This window comes from Monodelphis domestica, chromosome 3 (genome assembly GCF_027887165.1).
Source record: "Monodelphis domestica isolate mMonDom1 chromosome 3, mMonDom1.pri, whole genome shotgun sequence".
Lineage (NCBI taxonomy): Eukaryota > Metazoa > Chordata > Mammalia > Didelphimorphia > Didelphidae > Monodelphis > Monodelphis domestica.
Genome location: NC_077229.1, coordinates 261240306 through 261262615, shown reverse-complemented (window position 1 = coordinate 261262615; position 22310 = coordinate 261240306). Strand labels below are relative to the sequence as shown.

The following is a 22310-nucleotide window of genomic DNA, read 5'->3' as shown; positions in this document are numbered from 1 at the left end:
GCTCTGTTCTTTCATTGATGTCAGCATTGTCTGAACCCATAGAGGGCAATTTCATGAGTTATTCTTATTGAAAAAAAATCATACCTTGATAGCCAAGCTTCCAGTGATAAGCCTCCTAGAATTTAACTAAGCTGGTCCTTAAACAGTGAATGTGAAGTTAGTTTCTGTGCCTATTTTAAAATTATGTCTAGATCTTAAAATAAATTGTAAAATGAGGTATATCTTGAAGCTTACAGCTAGTGATGAGTGAAGATACTAAATTCATATTAAAAAGTGATATGAATTTAGCAATCAAGGTTTATGGTAGTTATCCAAAGAATTTTTTGATTCACTATAAAACACAGTAACAGTTACTAGATCTCAGAAGGGTTAGCATATCATAGACAGAGTTGGAAAGAATTCTTCCCACTACCAACAAGATATCCCTTCCCACTTGGAGTTGATAGTTTAATTGATAAGACAGAAATACATGAAAAGGACTTCGAAAGAATTTTAATTTCTTCATTGGTAAATGCTTCAATATGTTTAACATACTTAATGGTAAGTCAGGTGGTATTAATAAGAGAACTCTTTTTTTTCTCTTCCCTCTTAGATTCTGATTTACTAGGCTTTCCCCATGGTATGCCAGGTTATCATAAGTCTATCTAGGTTTTGAAGAACACTTGTACTTTTCTACCTAAGGAAATATTTTGTACTATTTTTGCATCCTTCTCCCACCTTTCCCTTGGTGTAAATGTGTCACCTTACTTACTACCTGCTCTTTAGATCAGTATTGTGTCTGAAGCAGTCTAAATCCTGGAGTAGTATCTATCTAATACAAAGTTCATCAGCCATCATACCTTGCCCTTTCACAGGCCAAGGCGAAAGGAAAGACAAGGACAAAAAAAGAAAATAAGAAAGCCACTTTTATGGGAAAGAAAAAGTCAAGGAGAGTCTCTAAGGGCTATTGAATTTTGTCAAAACAATAGTATAGTCATCTATTTCGAATCACAAAATAATCCACTGGGGTTCTGACTTGTTTTTCCCTTGTTACCATACATATTTAACTTTGGAGATTTTTATACATTGCCACTTAATATTGTTTAAACTTAATTCTGAGTTACTGCTAAAAAAGAATAAAATGTGCTTTTTAATTAGGCACTATAGAAAAATCTAACTGTGGCCATCCATAAATTCATACTTCTCCCCTTTTACATCTTTTCCTTATCTGTCTTTCTTTTCCTCATTCCTCCTCTTGGTTCTCATTCTTTTTCTCATTCTTACTCTTTATACTTCCTTTTATTCCCTGTTTTTAATCTTCCAATCTTTCTTCTTTTATCCACCATACTTCACATTTTTGTCTGTTGTTTGTCTTGTTTTTCCTTAGTTCTATCCTCACAGGACTGTTGAGGAAAATGTGCTTCCTGAGACCATTCTTTTGTTTTAGCTATCCCCATCTTTCCATTTTTATCCTTTTCTTCTCTTCAAATATTATCTCCTTACCTGTCCCTCCTATTCAGTTTTAAGTATATATATATATATCTTTGACATGAATTTTAACATAATACAAAGGCGAAGGGAATCTATTTACTATTCTCTTCATATATCTGCATATGTATATATACATATTTGGAGGAGACATAAAATATAATTGTGTATTACAGCATTTCTGAGGATATTCATGTGAGTTGGCACAAGGGGTAGGCAGAAACCACTGGTCCAGTTGCCCTTTTGACCAAAGCTAAATGTTAAACAGCTCTCCAGGGAGAAACTGGGGGTAGATTAATTAATTATTCGATATGGGTCTCATGGGCCATCACTTAGGTTATGTTATAAATTATGCATGTGTAGAGAGTTGCCTAAGGTAACATATGGCCTTAGTATAACTTCAAAGTAAATACCAATAACTTGTATCAGTTTTATATGTTTATCTACCAAATAATCATTTAAAACACCATAGAAATGAAATGCTATAATTTTATTAGTCTTTGATATATGAATCTTGAACCATAACATCCAGTTGACAAGTCTCCTAGTTCAGAATGTTTTATAAATAGCCACTATTTTAGGAAATCATCAATCACATCATAGATAGACTTTTCCATTATTAACTTAATGGCCATTACAGTGAAATAAATACAAAATTAAGAACATTTTATCCTAATTTCTTAGCCCTTTGCAGAGAAAAAAAATTGCATATTTCACACAAACTAGCAAAAAAAAAAAACAACCTCCCAGAGCTCTACCACCTTTAAGCATGTTTTATTTCTTTCCTTCTTTCTTTTACATATTTATGTTCAGTGTGTAGAATTTTGGTTCTATTGATCTTTCTCTATTACTTCATATAGGTCTTTGGATACTTCCTCATACATTTCATCTGTCATTTTTACGGCACTATAATATCCTAATTACATGAATAAGTCATAATTTGTTCAGCCATTTTGCTATTATTGAAGTTATGGGTTGTTTCTAATTTTAAGATATTACAAATAGAGCATTTGTCAATGTTTTTATATGGAAGAGTTCTTTTCAATGTTTTAGGAATTAGACACTTGTAAACGAAATGTTGGGACAAAAACTATGAGGTTATTTTTACTCTGATTACATATAGGAAGGAAGGAAAGGAAGGAAGAATTTTAAAAGGTTTGCTAAGTTTTCTTCATTTTACCCTGCCTACTTCCATATGGAAAGGGAGAAAGGGAGGGAGGGAGGAAGAAAAAAGGAGCTCTTAATCATTTCCTATGTGCCTGTGCTCTGTTCTCCAAAATGTTGTCACTAGTTTGCAGTTTTACCTATGACATATGTCCTGTTTTCTTGCCAGCACTGAATTTTGTCATTTAAGGGTTATTTTTGCTGTTTTGCTAGGTATGATGTTATATCTTAAGGTTGTCTTGATTAGCATTTCTCTGAACATCTTTTCATGAGATTACTAACACTTTGTATTTCATCTTTTGTTAATCATTCATGTCTTTTGACCACTGATCCATTGTAGATTGTGTAAGTATGCATAAATATGGAGTCTTTGGGATATTTATAGATTCAGGAAGTTAAAACATGTGCATTTATTATAAAGGAACCATTTAAAACCAGATCAGTAGAAAATAACTTTAAAAATGAAAATATATTGCTCAAGATTTTTTGATATTTAATTAGAGGCAACATTGTGGAGTGGAAAAAAGCTAAAAACCAAGTTACTCTAATCTTGACCATAATGCTAAGTAGCTCTGTGACTTTAGGATACATAGATCTTCCCTCAGGGCTTCACTTTCCTCATCTGTAAAGTTATGAGTGAGAAAAAGAAGATATGAGTGATCTCTAAGTTTAGCTCCATTCTTCTGCTTAGAAACAGCTAGTAGTGCTATTATGTCTTATCTCAGGAAGCAGTGCAAGCATGTCATTTAATGGCTGTCTCTTCTTTGTGGTTTAAGCAAAAGATCTCTGTTGTTCAGTATACAGAGCTATTAATGATGGTCACCTTCTACTCTTTATATATTTTCTTAGGTCATGTACATAAATAATGATAACTCCATTGGGAAAATATGATGTTAAAGAAGTTAATAGTCTTCCTTTAAACACTGTTAGTTTATTGCTTTTCCATGCCATGGGTTGTACCTTCACATCAAGGTAGCTTTTTAAAAATGTATTCCACTGATCAAGAATAGGAACTAGAATAGAGAATCTAGATCAGCATTGGGGAAGTATTGGTATGCCTAGAGGGCTGTTATGTTGCTGGAATGGGGTGGAGCTGCTCCAGTCGCCCTCTTCCCAGAAGCCAAGACATTTTTTTGCATGCTCCTCCCCTCTGCTCATATGCCCAAAGTGATCAATTCCTCCCTCAGCTCTCTGGAGTAATATAGCGGGGTGGTGGAAGGGGTATGCAGGTTACTGGCAGCTTGATGTTGCAGTTTAGGCACACAAATTTGAAAACCTTTGTGCCAACCATGGTATAGATGATTATTTGAACCAATGAAGAGCAAAAAAAATAAAAGAAAAGAACATTGCCCCAAAATAATAAAACTAACACTTTTCCTACTGAAGAACGGTTAGCTTTATACCTATATTTGTTGGTTGAATTTGTTAAATTTGTTAGTTGAACCTTATGGTTAGTGGAGAATTATGAATTAAGGTCTCATTTGCAGTTTTATTATGAATCCACATTCATTATTAACTTAAGCAACACTCTGTATCTTCAAGAGAATTGTCTTTCTGTAAAATTACTAACTAAAGATGGAACTCTTGTTAGAAAAACTAAAACCTGTGCAACTCACACATAACTGTGTAAGTCAAACCCTTTATCCCATAGATCTAGACAATAGAGATGATAAAAAAAAATGGAGAATTTAGCTTAAAAGAACTCATTTCATGACCCCAGTTGATGAATTTTGTAATGATCCTGCCCTATTTATGAATATTAAACTAATGTGGGTTCTAACCTTATATACAGTATCAGATGGTATCATCTTTACCAACGTCTGATTATCTAATGTTTTGTCGTTCTTAATTGCTTATTGTTTAAAGTTTATTTGTTCCATAAGTAATTTAATTTCTTAGATTTCTTTCCAAAATTAGTCATTTTTTTGTTGGGTGAATATGATAGACATTAAAAGTATGTGTCAGGGGATCAGCTAGGTGACTCAATGACTAGAGAGCCAGGCCTAGAGATGGGAGGTCCTGGGCTCAAATATGACCTTAGATGACATTTCCTAGCTGTGTGACCCAAGCCCTTACCACTCTTCTGTCTTGGAACCAATACTTAGTATCTATTCCAAGAAGGAATGTATGGGTTAAAAAAAAGTTTGTGTCGGATAAAAATAGATGAAAAATAGATTGCCTGTGTTTGATATGAAGTCACATAGCTTACTTAGATTCTTGAAATTTGCATGCAATATTTTGGGCATTTTTATCATATTTATGCATTTTATCATATTCCTTCCAAGTGTAATTAAATATATTTATACAAATGAAAACACCTCAGTTTTCATACAAAACAATTTATCTCAATAACACATTTGACAGAATCTAGTAAGCAAAGACCAGTGTTCATATGCTGATTAATCACATTTATCGTTGTTTTGAAAATCATTCTATATCTTTTTGGAAGTCTGAGGACATTTCTGCTAATTACATTAATATTCCTGTCTCAACCAATGCCAGGCAGTAAATAGATATTTCTAGAACTTAAAGATTTAAAGAGAAAAAAAGCATAAAAGAGCAATTTTAAGCAGTAGAGGAAGTGGGAAATGAAAACCTCTCTACTAGTTCAGAAGCATGCTTACAAATGCAATGGGGTATAATATAGGTAAATGAAACTACTTTAGTTCTCTCACTCTATAGTCCCTGATGCTCTTTTTAAACACATTTTAAGAAGAATACATCCTTGAATTCAGCAAATGGGATTAAATATTAAATATTCTCTGGTGTTTAGACAATACTGTTAGCACCAGGAAAATGGCCATGAAAAATGGGAAATATTTCTAAAGGCATCTTGAAACAAGGAAGATAAGAGAGAAAATTTGATGAAAGCCCAGTTTTCAAAGAGATGCCAACAGCATGTAGCTAGAGGCAAGTTGGCATTAACTATAGCCCTTTGCAGGGTCTGTTTATATGGAGGATCTGGAATCTTTTCTCCCATCTAGACTGAAAGGTATCTCCCTCCTGTGAGAAAATTCCTTGAGTCAGTCTCTGTACAAAGTTTCAGTCATTGTTCCATTTCAAATTCTTTTTCTCTGAGACTAGACAGAAAATGTTATTACTTGGAGAGTCTTTTGAATTTGGATTAATGCTTAGAATGTATTCACTTAGTATGCAGCAGCATATACAAAGCTTGTAAATGTCTCTGAAGATTTATTCCCTTGAAAAATTCAATTCATTTCAATTCAACCACCATTGATTAAGTACCTATTACTCAAGACCCTGCATATGGGAACACCAGAAGGGATGCAAAGAGAGTTATATACTAAAGACACTGACCTCATGGAGCTTACAATCCAATAAGCATAGAAAACAATTAAGTAGGATACAAAAGAGAGTGAGACAATTTCAGAGAAGTTTAAGCAAATTATATGACATTTGAGGAGAGGAACCTAGGTTTCTCGGGGTTATTGGGATAGAGAATATAAGCAATTTAATAGTTCAAAATGGGAGTGAGAAGAAATAATTATGGAGGTGGGAGAAGGCTAGTTTATAAAAGTGGACAAAATAATCTAATGTAGTTGAACCATATATTTAGTATGGGAGCACCTAGACAGTACAGAGGATAGAAAGCCAGGTCTGGAGTCAGTTGGACCTGGGTTCAAATCTGACCTCAGAAACTTCCTAGATGTGTGATACAGGGAAATTCACTTGATCATAATAGCCCATTAAGAAAGGTTCTTGGGCAAGAATATATAGGATTCATTGGAGGGGGATAGACTGGAAGAATGGTTTTTATTTGGTTATTTTATTTATAAAAATGCCGCATATGGAGTCAGGAAGAGCCAAGTTCAAATCCTGCCTCAAATACTAGGTGTGTGATCCTGAGCAAGTCATTTAACTTCTGTTTTCCTCAATTTCCCCATCAATAAAATGGTAATAATAATAAAAGCATGTATTTTCCACAGTTTTTGTGAGGATCAAGTAATATTTTATATATACATATATATACACTTATATTTTATATACATATATAGCACTTTTATTATATAACACCATTATTTATTTTATATATATGTTATTTTATCATATAGCACTATTTTTAATTTAGCTAAACTCTATTCTCATTAGCTATCGATTTATTAACCTTTTCAAGTAAGGTTAGAAGATTACTCTTCCATAACTGTTTTTAATAAAGTAGTGATAATTCTTTATAAAAGTTTTAGAAATTTATCCTTTATAGAAGTTCACTATCTTATGATCATCATCATAAGAATAGCTATTATATACATAGGAAAGTATTGTTACAATTGTACACAATAGTATAATTAAATAATACAACATATTATCTCATTTGAAGCTCATAACTACTCTGGGAGGTAGGCAATAATATTGCTCCCATTTTACAGATGAGAAGACTGAAGCCAGCATTATTTATAAATTACTTTCCTAGGGTCACATAGGTAGTAATTGTATGCAATAGAACACCTTTCATTGATATGCTCTTAGAGTTTGCCAAGCATGGAAGTCAATATTACTGGCCTATGATTTACAAATATCAATTTTTACAAGTATTCACTTTCTTTTTTAGAAGGGAAGGAGATTTTATTTTCAGACATCCTTACTCTCCTGTTCACCACAGTCTTTAATCTGTTAATAACATTCAGTTTCTTCAGTACCTTAAAATATATATATATATATATATATATATATATATAGTTTATTGGAGTTGTTCAACCATTTTTCAGTCATGTCTTACTCTTCATGACCCCATTTGGGGTTTTCTTGGCAAAGATACTGGAGTGGTTTGCCATTTCCTTCTCCAGTTAATTTTACAGATTAGGAAACTGAGGCAAACAGGATGAAGTGATTTTCCCAGTGTCACACACCTAATAAGTATTTGAGACCAGGTTTGAAAACAGGAAGATAAGTCTTTCTGAGTCCAAGGCCCTCAGTGAACTATCTACTGCACCACCTAGCTGCCCCTTTATTTGTGGAGTCAGGTGATTTGAATTCTCATGATGCTCTCTAATTAACTCTTTGCTTATTTAGAGGTATCAAATGTTTATTACTCATTTTTTGTTCTCTCCATTGTAGCCTAAACATTATTCTTGGCAAAGAAAATAGACTGCCTTTGTCAGTTAGAATCAGTCCATCCAAGTGGGGCTGAAGTCCTGTCCATTTTGGATACTTGCCTTCTCGATATAGCTTTCCTCAAAACCTCTTTTTGGAATCGTTTTCAGTTTCCCTCATCAGCCTCAGCTCCTTCTGAACCTTATTACTCATGATTTAACATTCTCACACCATGGTGTTTTGCTTTTATATTCACCTTCTGTTACCTATACTTGTTTCCATCTTTTGTGTATATCTTCAAAAACTTCTGTTTTTCATCTTTATTTGAACTATTTCTCCCTATGTGTTTGGAATTTCCCTATGTGTATTCTGAGTTGACTTCCTTTGTAGAATCTGAGTCCCTGAGATCCTATTTTCCTTTAGAACCTGTTGACATCTCTTCACTAATTTAGATTGTGCCTTTGCCTAGATTTCCTTTCCTTCTCTATCATAAACTTCAGGACAGGTTTTTTGCTTTCCTTCAAAGTTGCCTTCATTTCCATCCCTAATAACCAGTCTCTTTCTATTAGTGAGAATTAGAATCAGAGTAGAATTCATTCTTGGTGGCTTTTCAGGATTTTAAAGATAAAATTTAATTAAGGATAAACCAAAATGTACTCAATGGTTTTACGTTGGACAGAGAGAAAGAGAAAGAGAGACAGGGACAGAGAGACAGAGACAGAAAAAGACAGACAGAGACAGAGTATTCTTTCAGATGCCTAAATAATTGAAATACCGTTTACTGCTGTATTATGCCTCTCGACCAATTTTATCCGACTTTTTGGTCATCTTCCTCTTTCTCACTACTGTAGATGTTCCATTTCATACTTCAATGACAAAGTTTCTTGTTTGTCCCTCTGTTGATTTTTACTTTAATACCAACCACCATAGTTTCTTTTGGTTCTGTGGAATTAGGATTTTGTTCCTATGTTCTGGGATGTTCTGGGATGATCCCCAGAATGTTCCAGGGAACAAAATCCTAATTACACAGTTCCTGCATTTCCTGACACAAACCTGCCTCCTTATGCTCATATTTCAACATATCCACCATTTCTTTTGAATCAGAAATATGTAGTCAGAGCCACACTCTAATCAGGGGTCTCATATCACCAAATCTCAGTGACACCTATGAGGTTAAAGTTGTCTCCTTTCATTATTACTATTTCATTTTTACTGTGGCCTAAGCTAAGCTCAGTCTGGAGAATACTTTCAACAAGTCCTCTCCATTAAAGTGATCTACATTTCCTGGATGGTCTGTTTGCCCTAAAACTAGAGAGGGTTTAGAATCATATATTTCATTGAAATCTGAACTAATCTTATCCCAATCCATATGGTGGCATGCTTAAAATAGAATGTGTAAATGTATGTGTATATAAGGGTTAAAAATGGTTTGACTAAATTTATGAATTATAAAAGTTTGTTGTGGTCCTATTTATATAAATTAAATTTAAATTATGGGTCAGTAGGCTGTTTAGTAGCTTTATTTACAACAAGGTAGAGATATTAAAGTGGGAAATATAAGAAGGAGGTAGAAAATATCACCTAGCTAAAAATACCCTAAGTCCTAATCCTGGTGCCTCCAGTTCATGAAAGAGTCTCCAGTCAGGAATTCCAACCACCAAAAAACCAATGCCAAAAAGCCACAAAGGGCAGACTCTCATGCCAAGGAGGCAAGAGTCTCACCCAAGTAAGCATCCCTCTTCAGCCCAAATCTCCAATGCAGAAAGCAGAATCTTCACCAGAATCCAAAGTCTGAATCAGGAAGCCAAAATCCGAAGAGCCAAAAGACACTGAAAACCACCGAGAACCTTCAGCACACAGGAGGCCAAGACTGCCAAGAATCCCGCCAGAGCTCATGCTCCTGAGGCTAAGAGCTGCCAAGAATGCAGTCAAATCTCTCTCAGGCTCCAGTTTACATACAATTTTCTCTGCCCATCAGCTCTCCTTGTCACATCTCAGGAATTAATCACTGTCTTACAATTTGCCTAGCACTTCCCAGCACCCAGCAGTGCTTGAGGCTTTTAGGGAGTGAACTTTCTTTGTTAGTGACTTACTAAATGTGAAGTAGGGGTACTTTAAGTTCTTGATTGATTAACTTAAAATAGACAAAGGGAATAAAAATTATTTTTCACAACACAAATATCAATCTATCAAGCAGTTATCCCCAAATTATCGACTAGAGAATCTTTGTGTTGATGCTTCTGTTCTCAGTTAACTGACTTTCTTGTTTCACTAACTACCCACATTAAGAGTTCCCTTATAAAGTGTTCAAAGATTAGGCGTAGGAGCAAAACAGTATGTTGAAGTACCTATTTATCACTTTCCCAAACTCTACAAACCACTTTTATCTGTTAACAGCCCCCAAGGAAGACAGAAACCATCCATTAAATCAGCAGACCATCACTTCCCAGAAGTGTCAACATGAGCTCAATTTGCTAGTTTAATGATACTTGAAGGTCATTAGCTATGTTACATACACACACATGTGAAACATCTATCAGGTTCATTATTCTTTGTGCATTTCTTTAATGACAACAAGAAGAAAGGGGAAATAAATCCAACAAGGGGAGAATTATTTTTGAACATTTAAGTCTTACTAGTGATCTACAAACAATCTATTCTCCTTCCCAAACAATTGCAGAGGGTTCTAATTCAGGGATTAGAGGGTTTGGAGATGACTAGTGAAGTGGAAGCATGTCTATTTCAATTAATCATTGATGAGTATAGTGTGTATTGTTTTCCTTATATTAGGTATGCAATAAATTTCAGAAACATTTCCTCTTAAGTCCAAGTCATTTTTTTACTTACTCAATCACTTGCCATTTGTTGTATTGTGTTAGGGTCTCAGTTCTTTGCAAGTTTTCAGGCAATAACATCTGACTTTACTTTTTATTTCATCTCTGTCACCACTACCTAAATATTCCAGCTCTCCTGACACAAGTAGTTCTCACAGCTATGCTTTGCTTTCGTAACCACTTTTTTCTTTCCTCTCCTGGGCATGCTTCCTACCATCTTTTATATAAGTCCAAAGCAAAAGTTAAAGCATTTGATGAACCTTGCTCTTTTAAATGTTCTGTAGGAGTAAGTTGGAACATAGCCTTATTGTCAGTTTCCTCAAAAACCTGCCTCATTGGGCATCTCTGTTTGTATTTTCAGATGCACTACTTTCAATTCATGCGATACTGGAAATTCTGCTTGATGCAATTTGATTCTTTTTCTAAAAACACAGCTCAATGGACAATATCTAATTTAAATAATATGTTTCTCTTACCTGAGGACAATGAAAAAGCCTCTGTAACACATCAAAACAAGTATTTGTATGTTCCTATATTTCTATACATATGCTGTGCTCCTATTTATAAAATCTAAAAAAATGAATTAGTCACATGAAATGCATTGTGTAGTGTGAAAAAAATAGGCTGTAATGACAAAAAGAAAATAAAAGGAATGAATAAAAAAGGGAATCAGACATTTCAAGATCAAGCTTTCTTTGTTAGTCTAGATTGGGTGTAAGCCAGGATCCCCACTACCCGCTTAATGAAAGGGGCTTGAAGTCTCATCCTTTGAAAGAAGCTCAGTTCTCGTCCCTAAAGCAAGAGGAATATTGCTTATGCCACTTTTACTCCTAGTAAGAATGTCAAGTTTCTTATACATAGTAGTGAGGAATAATTGACAATAAGGCATCTAGGTGGTAGAGTGGCTAGAGTGCTGGACCTGGAATACCTAAATCCAAATCTCACCTCTGACAACATATGTGACCTTAGGTAAGGCATTTAATGTCATCTGTCTTGGTTTCCCTGTCTGAAAAGGGAGAACATAATAGACCTTTCAGGGTTGTTGTGAGATTATATTTGTAAAGCACTTTGTGAACCTTAAAGTGCTAAGTAAATACTAGTTGTTATGGGGGGGCAGGGGTGAGGGGACAGAGAAGCAATCAGTGAATGCACTTCCCTCTCCTTTGAGTCATGGACTATTTTCCCATCTATACCTCTAGTATACATCATAATGTATACTGAGAACAGGAAACTTTAATTGACCAATGAGGTGGACATTGCTTCTGAATAAGCCTTAAATACTATATAAATGCTAGCTACTTTTAATGGCCAGCTTATTTTCCCTATGCTATTCAGAATGCCAGATTTAGAAGAAACCTCAGAAAACTTCTTTTGAGGAATGCATTACTTGTGCAGCAACATAAATAATACGTAAGTATCTGTGGTGATGGGAGGGAACTCAGGACATAACAGAGTAATACATTCCATTTTCCACTAGCAAGGTTCTTCCTTTATATTGAGCTGAAATCTACCTTTCCTGTAATTGTCATTCATTAGTTCTAGTTCTGCCCTCTGGGAACACACAGAATTAATCTTCTTTTTTCTGCTTGATAGCCCTTCACTTGAAGATTGTGGGCAGGCTGAAAGTCATCTCTAGGCTCAGTATTCCCAAACCATTCAGTATATTAGTGTGACTTTTAAGTTCCCTCAACTAGCTCTTCTCCTCTAGATGTGTGCCATTTTGTTGATACCTATATATTTTTAATAAAAACACATTACCTTTATCTTAAAATCAATACTAGTCCCTTGAACTTTCTCCCAGGCTACTCCCCTGCATTAGTCACTTCTCTCTCTCTCCAATATTGACTCTCTGTTGATACAATTCAACTCTACACTGTTGTACTTTCTTGAATCTCTAGCTCTTTTATCATTGCTGATTATTGCCAGCCATCCTCAGACATGTATCTCTGACATCATTCATCACCTTGACACCTACAAATATGCTCTAAAATATAATTTATGTAACACTGCCTCAACTAGCCTTTGGTTGTTACTAGGCAATCTTATTTTACCTTCCTTATCAACTCACTATCTCACTCTCCACAATGGTTCTTCAAAGCTTTTCATCCCTCCACACACTTCCCATTGCTCTCCTCCACCTCTCTTTCAGCTGAGAGCCTTGGTTCATATTTTATAGCAAAAAACTTAAGCCATTCACCATGCACTTCATCTTATCACCTCCTTCTCAACTCCTATCACTCAAATGCCTTCTGCCATTTTCTCCTTCATCTCTGTTTCACATAATGAAGTCAGACACTCTTTACCAAGACCAAACTTCTGATTGTTTAAGTGATTCTATTTCATGCTATCTCCTCCAGCATATAGCTCAAATTTTCATCCCCATCTTTCACTTATTTCCAATATCTACCTCTCTACTGGCTAGAAAGATATCTGGGGGATGGGGGGCATCTGGGTAGCTCAGTGGATTGAGAATCAGACCTAGAGATGGGAGGCCCTGTGTTCAAATCTGGCCTCAGACACTTCCCAGCTATGTGACCCTGGACAACTCACTTAATCCCCATTGCCTAGCCCTTACCACTCTTATGCCTTGGAGCCAATACACAGTATTGATTTCAAGATGGAAGGTTAGAGTTTAAAAAAAAAGAAAGAAAGATTTCCATGACCCTATAATGAAAATAAAACCCTAACTTGATCCTTCAATTTCTGATATTTTATTTCTCTTATGCCATTTGTAGTTATAATCTTCAGAAAGGCTATCTATAATAGATGCCTCCACTTTCCCTCCTCGCACAGTCTTCTTACCCTCTTACACTGTGGCTTCTGACATTACCATTCCACAAAAACTACAACCTTTAAAATTATTAATGGTCTCTTCATTGCCAAATCCAGTGTTGTTTTCTCAATCCTCATTTTTTTTTTCAACTCTCTGCAGCCTTTGACACTTGATTTATCTCTCCTTGACACTCACTTCTCTCAATGTTTCTAGGATACCACTCTCTCCTGGTTTTCCTCTTACTTATCTGACATCCCTTTTTTCTCTTTCCTTTGCCTTATCACTTGCAGATCATGCCCTCAGTGTTCTATTCCAGTCCCTCTTCTCTTTTTCCTTGATACTACTTCATTTGGTGATTTCATTAGACACTATGTTTATGATTATCAAATCTTCAAATCCTGGACCAATCTCTGTGCTGATCTCCAGTCTTTCATCTTCAAATGCCTTTTAGATTTCATTTAAATCTAGATGTCTGGTAAACTCCTTAAACTCAATAGATCCTAAATAGAACTCATTAGCTTTCTCCTACCCACCCACCCTCATTATCATAGAAGGAAACATTATCCTCCAAGTCCCCCACATTTGCAACCAAGGAGTCATTATTATGCATTTCCCCATACCAAACTGTTGCCTTGGGCTATCAATTTGACCTTTGCAAAATCTCTATCTTTATCTAGCCATATTCCTCCTCCGCCTCAGTCATTTACTTATGAAGCTGACAATTTGAATCTAAGTTTAAGACTTTGCATCTATCCCGATCAACTTTTATCCCTTTAGATTCATCCCATTAAGTCATGCCTGTCAACATATTTTTGGACTCTAAGTTTGAACTCTGATAAGTTCTGTCCAGCTATAGGAAATAGCTAATATATGTTTCATGATGCAGTTGGGATTCAAAAAGATTTCCCTGGCTTAAAGGATGTCTCTGTCTACTTCTGGCATTCCTTTCAGCAACAGGCTTTCTGGGTGCTATCTGTGATGCTGATTAAACACTGCCCCAGCTTTCCTTCTTTTTAATTATTGTCTTGAGTCATGCTAAAATGTCCAGATTTCTATACTCATGTTCTTCGTTCTATTGTGTTTTTTTTCCATCAACTTTGTTTTGTCTGAACAAGTCTTATTTTTTAGACCTGTCTGAAGCTGACTGACTTTGATTTATGAGCAATTTGGGTCTCAAGTCACTAGGAATCAACTGCCAGGGTACTTGACAACTCCTTACCAATGAAGACTTCTATTGGCTTACCTAAACCAAAATAATTGCTATGAATATGACCAAACATTCCTGTCTAAATGTAATAGAAAAGGATTGATACCTTTTATTCTTAGAGTGCATTTAATAGTCTAACCAGTATCAATAACAACATATTATTGATGATGATGATAAGACCCCATAACATGATATTTGGTGCAAGTTGCACATATTAAGTATGTTACTCGTTATTTTATGTTTTAAAAACCTTGTTTTTAAGGTATTGAATGGGTTATATTCAAATAATAAGTTGTAGGATGTCTTAGTAGGTATTAAAGTCCAACATGGTAAAATATCCTTGAAATAAGCCCCGTGAAAAGTATTCATGTCGTTCTCATCTTTCCTTAACTTTTAAGATGTATAAAACAAAGCTAATGACAACTCTGAATGAAAAAATAGAAAAACCAAATATTGTGACATAGGACAATCCTTAGTTTATTAACATTAGAGAGATTCTTAGAATTCTTTAGTCATAGGATTTTAAAGTTGGAAGGGATTCATCTTTGAGTTTGAATTCTAGTTTTGGAAGCAAAGTAAAGGAACTCTAATGTCTATGGTTTTAAGTCAACTAATAGGAAAAATATGTGGAAAGAGAGGAAGGACAGCACAAATCTTGCCAACACTAAGGATCATTTTCTTTTAAAATATAGAGCAAAATTATTCATAATTTTACCAACCTCCTTTTGCCATCAAATTGATAATATGAAAACAATAATTGTCAGGCCAGTGACTTCACTGGGTTAGGCGACTCTCGATTAGGAAGCTTGGTCTACCAATGAGTAACTCTACTTGCTATAGAATATATAGTTTTAGAGAGTTGCCTAGATGCACCAAGGCATTAAGTGACTAATCTGAGGTGAGAAAGACAATAGATGTCAATGGTAAGACTTTAAGGTCTTCCTGATTCTCTCTATCCATTACAATACAATAGTTACCTACACCAGTAAAGTTTGTAATGGTACTGGAAATATGAATTCTTCTTTTTCAATTTAAAATAAATTTGTGATGTTACTTATTACCTCTACAGACAGCTATTATATTTTTGTACTATTTCCACATGTGCTATACTTACTGTTGTTTGGTAGGCCTGGGTTAAGGACATTACTTCAAGAATAAATCCACTCATTTTTAAGTTATTATACTGTTGAAATTTACAAAATGGTAAGACTTATTCCTACCTTTCATACGTATTTATACGTCTGTGTCTTAGAAACCATAGTGATGTGTTTTTTGTTGTTGTTGTTCTTCAGTCACTTTGAGCATTTGTTTCCCCACATAGGGTTTCTTGGCAAAGATACTGGAGTGGTTTTCCATTTCCTTCTCCAGATCATTTTACAGATAAGGAAATTAAGACAAACATGGTTAAGGGTCTTGCTCAGGGTCATACAGCTAGGAAGTATCTGAGGCCATATTTGATCTTAAGAAGATGAATCTTCCTCACTCTAGGCCCAGAATTCTATCCACTGTGCCATTCAGCTCCCCAGTGATATGGTTTAATATAAGTATTTTAGTGCATCAAGTTTTCCTTTTGAACAACTTCCACCTTCTTTTAGATCCCAGAGATTTGTATTTTATAGTCATATTAAATACTAATAAATTTTCCCCATTTATGGTCATCATAGTAGGTATTTTGGTGTGCAAATTGTACTCTATCTGTATTGTACAAATCAATTAGTATGTATAAGAAGCAGCTTAAAATAATGTTTCTCATTTCTTAAATCAATCACATATTCAGATTTCACTTATTTTTATCTAGTTTTGTAGCATTTTGAGATGCATTATGTTTTTTGGACAGGGACACCAATTTATATAAATAATATTTTTTAAAATATTTCTGAATAGACATGTTTTCCAGGATGATACTTTTCTCTGATAACCATCAGCTTTAAACATAATTTTAAAAATCCTTCAAATCAGAAGTCTTACAATAAAAAAGACCTTCAAAATTATAACAGTAAGAGGTATGTGAAAGACTTCTGTAATTTAAGTTCCTGAATTTGTCAGCCATTCTCCTGGTAACAATTTTGATTCTCCATTATTGCTTGGAATTGTTCTTTTCAAGTCATACTTTATAAGAATATGTGGTCACTATTGGATGTTAGTTCTTATATAGGAAAAGAGGACACTAAAAGATGCAGACAGGAGAAAACAATTTAATAAAGGCTTGGTTATTTTCTGAGATCACATTATTTGCTATCCAAAAACAAGGATTATGAATTTATGAAGCTTCTAGTCTAGTCAATGAAGAAATCATGTATTCAAAAAGAACTGGCCAAATTTAGAAAGTGTCATTCACTCAATAAACATTTATTAATCAACTACTATGTACCAGGCTCTGTGCTAAGTGCTGGGGATACAAAGAGTGATAAAAGAGAGTTGCCTACTTTTGTTATCAAATGAATATATGTCCAGTTCTCTCTCTCTTCATAAATTTCATGAAAGATCTGTTTAATTTAAGCACAGACTAAAAATGAAACCAATTTCAGTGACCACATTAATTAATTATTTTGTTCTATGATTTATGCTAATAGGCTGGCTCTTCCATTACCCTTCACCACCTCCCCTATGTGTAATCAAATAGTCAATATGTATTTATTAATCATTTACTATGTGCTAGGCACAAAGCTGCAATCTCAATGGGTACCAGAATGAAACAAACAAAAATTTAGTTTCAATATATTGAAATCAGTAACTACTTGTTAAATATAGATTTCTTTTTTCTCTTTATTTTGTATTTGTTACTATTGGTAGGATTGGACACAACCTCCTCATTCAATAGCAAAATTTTAATTTTAATACACCTAATTGGAGTCATTCTCATTTTCTTGGAATTGCATTGTTTTCTGTGCCTTTCTTCCAGCCAGGTGCTGGATCATTTGGGCTGAAGATAAACACAGGTGGTCACATCTGTTTCATTGCTTTCACTTTGAAAAGTAGAGTAAAATTTCTTAATTTCTGTTCATTTTAAGCTACATTCTGGCCTATTTTTGTAGCACTTTGCTCATTTCAGGAGAAAGAGTAATAGATCAACCACTGCTGTGACTGGTGATCATTTATATGGCTGGTTTTCTCGGGATGGCTGCCAGCACTGACATTAGGCTGTTCTTTGGAAAGTGTTCTTTTGATGGACAGTGCCCCAGTGGCCTGGTCAGAGGACCAATAACAGAGGTGGTAGCTAGCTACCTAATTCAGCCTTAGTTAATGAAGCAGAAAAACCTGTAGATCATGTAAAAATGAGTCCCATTGCTACCACTATGACTGTTAACTTTCTCTCTGGTAAGTTTCTTTTTTTTGTGTTTGGCCTTAGAGGAAAGGAGAAAGTTAGAATAGGCTTCAGCATACTGTAGCAAGCTGAGGAGAGGAACAGTGATAGTTCCTTATATACTGTTGCCAATATTGTTTCATATAAGTATTGTTTTAATAAAAAGACTATCGTAAGCATATAGTAGAGTTGTTTCTTTATACCTGTCTTTAGGTCTGCTGCTGTTGTTGCTTTGGACCCCATAAGTTCAGAATCTACTTTCATCAGATGTGACCTATATAGGGATTTGTTTTGCTTGACCATGCATATTTGTTACAGGGGTTCTGTTTTTATTTTTTTTTTCCATAGGACACTGGGGAGGCCAGAGTGGAGCAAGTAGTGATACTATTGTCAGAGGGAAGGAAAGAAGGAAGGAAGGAAGGAAGGAAGGAAGGAAGGAAGGAAGGAAGGAAGGAAGGAAGGAAGGAAGGAAGGAAGGAAGGAAGGAAGGAAGGAAGGAAGGAAGGAAGGAAGGAAGGAAGGAAGGAAGGAAGGAAGGAAGGAAGGAAGGAAGGAAGGAAGGAAGGAAGGAAAGAAGAATGATTGAAGCTTTCTTAATTCATAGAGAAAGAAATGCAGAAAATCAGGTTGCTTCAAAAGTTGCACATTTAATTTATTTTGTATTTTAAAAGAAAATCAGCTGAATATAGTACCAATGCCTCTATAATACCTTTCACTTTCCCTTTCTACTTTATAGTATGTAGAAATGTTAGTTTTATTTGGTGTTTATTAAATTTGGAAAAGAAAGGAAGGAAAGAAGAGAATATAGAAGGAAGGGAAGTCTTTGTATTCTTATTTTAGATAAAACCTTACCAGACCCTAAAAACAATCTATCAATATTCATTCATTCAGCAAAGATTTATTAAACACTTACTAGACCGCAGTCACTACACTGTGTTATTGTTTGGGGACATAAATACACAAAGAAAACAATCCTTGCCACAATAAATTTGTATTCAGTAAACATGAAGAGGTAAACAATATGAACAGAAAATAGAAATAATAGATAAATATAAATAAAAAGAAGCAAAATTATAGTGAATAAAAGTAACACATAAACATATCAGATATAAAGTAAATTCAATGTAACTTCTTTTTTTAAAAAATCTTAGCTTCCATCCTAGAATCAATAGTGTATATTAGTTCCAAGGCAAAAGATCAGTAAGGGCTAGGCAATTGGGGTTAAGTGACTTCTCCAGGGTCATACAATTGGATAGTGTCTGAGGCCATATTTGAACCCCAGACCTCCTATCTCTAGTCCTGGCTTTAAATCTACTGACTCTCCTAGCTGCCCCAATATAATGTAATTTCCAAGGCAATCTTCAGGAAACTCACTGTATAGGAAGTATACCTTAAGCTAAACCTTGGAAGAAGCTAGAGATTCTATGAAATAGAGTGATGAGGGAATCTATTCCAGGAATAAGAGGAAGCCTTTGCAGTGTCAAGGAAGCAGGAGATAAAATCCATACGGACAGTTGAGAGTTTGACTTTAAAATGTACAATCTCTGATGGAGAGTAATGGACATTAAGCCTGAAAGGAAGTCTAGAGTGAGACTATGAAGGGCTTTGAATGCCAAAGAGGGGGAAATGATACTTTTAACTAGAGACAGTAGGGAGCTGTTGCAACAACATCACTCTTATCTTTTCATTAGTCAGTGTGAGAACCTACCTGCCAAAGGTTTTATTCAAAACCATGGGGAAACAGGCCATTGCATTGCCTTGTAGAGGTCTCATTTAGCATTGTCACTGACTCTAACATACCTTGTGGACTTGAAATAGTGAACTTTCTCCTTAGCTCATTTGATATCCAAGTTAATGTCAAATATCCTTTAGGGTCTTCTGGCTATGTAGCACTAGACAAGTATTTAAAGAAAAATGTGAAATATTAATTTTAAAAGTATTCTTTTTGTTCCTCATTTCTCCTTTCCTTTCCTTTCTTTAAGACACTATCACTCATTGACTTTGAATACACTCTCCATTACAATCTATTCATCCTTCCCAGATGCCCCTATTCCCCACTAAAGTATAGGCACCTGAACTCATGTAGTAGAACTTCTAAATCTAGGACTTAGTGAAGTGAAGTCAGATATTCTTTAGGTAACAGAAATAAAAAGGATTCCATCTGAATTCAGCAAGAACCATCTATATGTTTGCTCCCTTTACCTAAAAAACTTAATACTCTGTAGCAAAAAAATTTCTGGATTTAATAATCCAAAATGTGATGATTGTAACTGGAAAAAGATATTGAGTGACCTAGTGAGAGCACCCATTTTCCTCAACTTGAAGAGCTGCTGCTGACTACCAAAATATAATTCCTCTGTTACATACAAGATAAATAATGATGAGGGTAGGACTGACTACCCTTCTGTCATTCAACTCAGTAGACTTACATGTGGCTTGCCTAGAGAAATAGTCATTTTCCTGGATGTCCTTTGGATCAAATAATAACTTCAGAGCTGGGAAGGGACCTCAGAGATCATTTGGCTCATTCCTCATTTTTCAGGTTAGGAAAACTGAGACCTAGAAATCTTAAGTGACTTGAACAAGGTCATATAGCAGTAAATGCCAGAGTCCAAGTTTTGATGACTAAAAGTTTAGCATTAAAGTTGTTGTTCTTTTTTTGGCACCACAATCAATTCTTTTTGTCTTAGAATCCCCTTAGCCTTTAAAAACAATGCTATCTGGATCCCTAACATCCTTTCCTTCCCCTTCTTTGTTTATTACTCTAATATTGTATTCCTCTAAAGCAGTAATTGAATGTTTAAAAAATTAGTGCATCATGTATGGTACACTACTTTAAAAAAAGTTTTAGCTTTCTTTCATTTTTGGTCTTATCAGCTACACTCACCTTTATGACTCAGATACTGTAATTAGCATCCTTATTGCAACCTATTCAAAGCAAACTTAAAACTCAAGCTGTAGTTTTTAAGGTCTTTTTTTTAACCTTGTTGCTTCTTAAAATATCAAAGCAGAAGGCAAGGCTGCAGGTTCTGTTGATGTCCTGTAAGGCAGAAGGTACCCCTGGTCTCTCTTTCATCACCCCCTCTGACTCTGTGAGGTTAATGAGGACTGGTAACTTCCCTTCTGTTGGTGGAAGCAGCTGTGAGTTAAAGGTGGGGATGTGGTATCTTCAGTAAAAAGCTGCCTTGCAGAGTGGGGTTAAGACCTTTGAGAACCAGAGGAAAGCTCCCACCATATGCTCACTAACCCTTGTGTGGTGAACAGAGATGGAGCTGGTGTGTGTTTCTGAAGTGTGAAAAGTTATGTGCTACTGACATCATAGGATGGCCTTCATTCATCCACCTGCTCCATCAGAATGGTGAATGATTCTCCTGCTGTGATAAATATTTGGGTTTGCCTCTCATTGAAGTAAAGAGATGAGTGAGGCTTTGAAGGAATTTCTGTATTGCTTTTAGTGTGAACATTAGGGGGTCTGAACTGAAAAACTTACTGTTCAGTAACCTGCTTCTGTGGTCCCAACTGTGAGTGCATTTTTGTAAATGGTATTAACAACTAACAGAGAATCATATCTTCCTGTCTGTTCTGAGGAGCACTAAACATATTTATGTTTGTTTTTATAAATTCATTTTATTTTCAAAGATTAGACTCCTCTACATTCCACTTGTCTTTCCCTCCACCGAGAAAGCAAGAAAAACAGAACCTGAAGAAAATTCAAATGTCTCATTGGCTATTTCTTTTTTTAAAAAAGCATATCTTGATCTTACCCAAAGTCCATCATTTCCTGTCAAGAGGTAGGCAGCATGTTTCATCATGTCTTCAGGAATTGTAATTGATCCTCATGCTGATCAGAGTTCTCGAGCTTTCTTTTTTTAATATAAATATTGTTTTAAATATATTTCCAGTATTCTTAAATAATAATTAATGGTAGTAGCATGTTTGTATCCATCCTTTTCTTTGACATTAATTTAATGTGTTGAGCCCAGTTAAGAAAGCATAGTATTCTATGTGGCACACTGTATTGACATCTGCTAATATTTTGGCAGATTCTGACAAATATTTTTAAAACCAATTTTGCAAGTAAGGATTTTTTTTTCAAAAGTTGGTTCTTTTTTTAACCCTTATTGCTAAACTTCACTGTTTTCCATCATAAATCTCACATAGCCCTCCTCTAATTGATGTAGCAAAGATTAAGTAAGGGAAAAAATTATAGTGAGGTCTTTTTTTTACTCTGACTTCATTATTCTTATAAAATATGGTGTTGACTATAATCATAAATAATTAAAAGTAAACTTAGAAAAACAAATGAAAAGGCTACCTTGAGTGATACAATTCCCTTGGGTTTCTTCTCCTGGATAGCTAATTTGCTAAATTTAATCATTCACAAACTGTCTCCTTTTCATTGATGAGAATAATAGGTTAGGATTATATTCATTTTTCTTATAATAATCATATTTTCAAATCCTACTTTTCTCCTAGGTACAATTAACCCTTACTTGTTATTGTCAATTG

General features: G+C 34.9%; 1 protein-coding gene across 10 annotated transcripts in view; it reads left to right on the top strand.

Moving 5' to 3' along the window:
• Positions 1 to 22310, top strand: part of PTPRM (protein tyrosine phosphatase receptor type M) — a 1053679-nt gene that overhangs the window by 696568 nt on the left and 334801 nt on the right. The window lies entirely within an intron of this gene.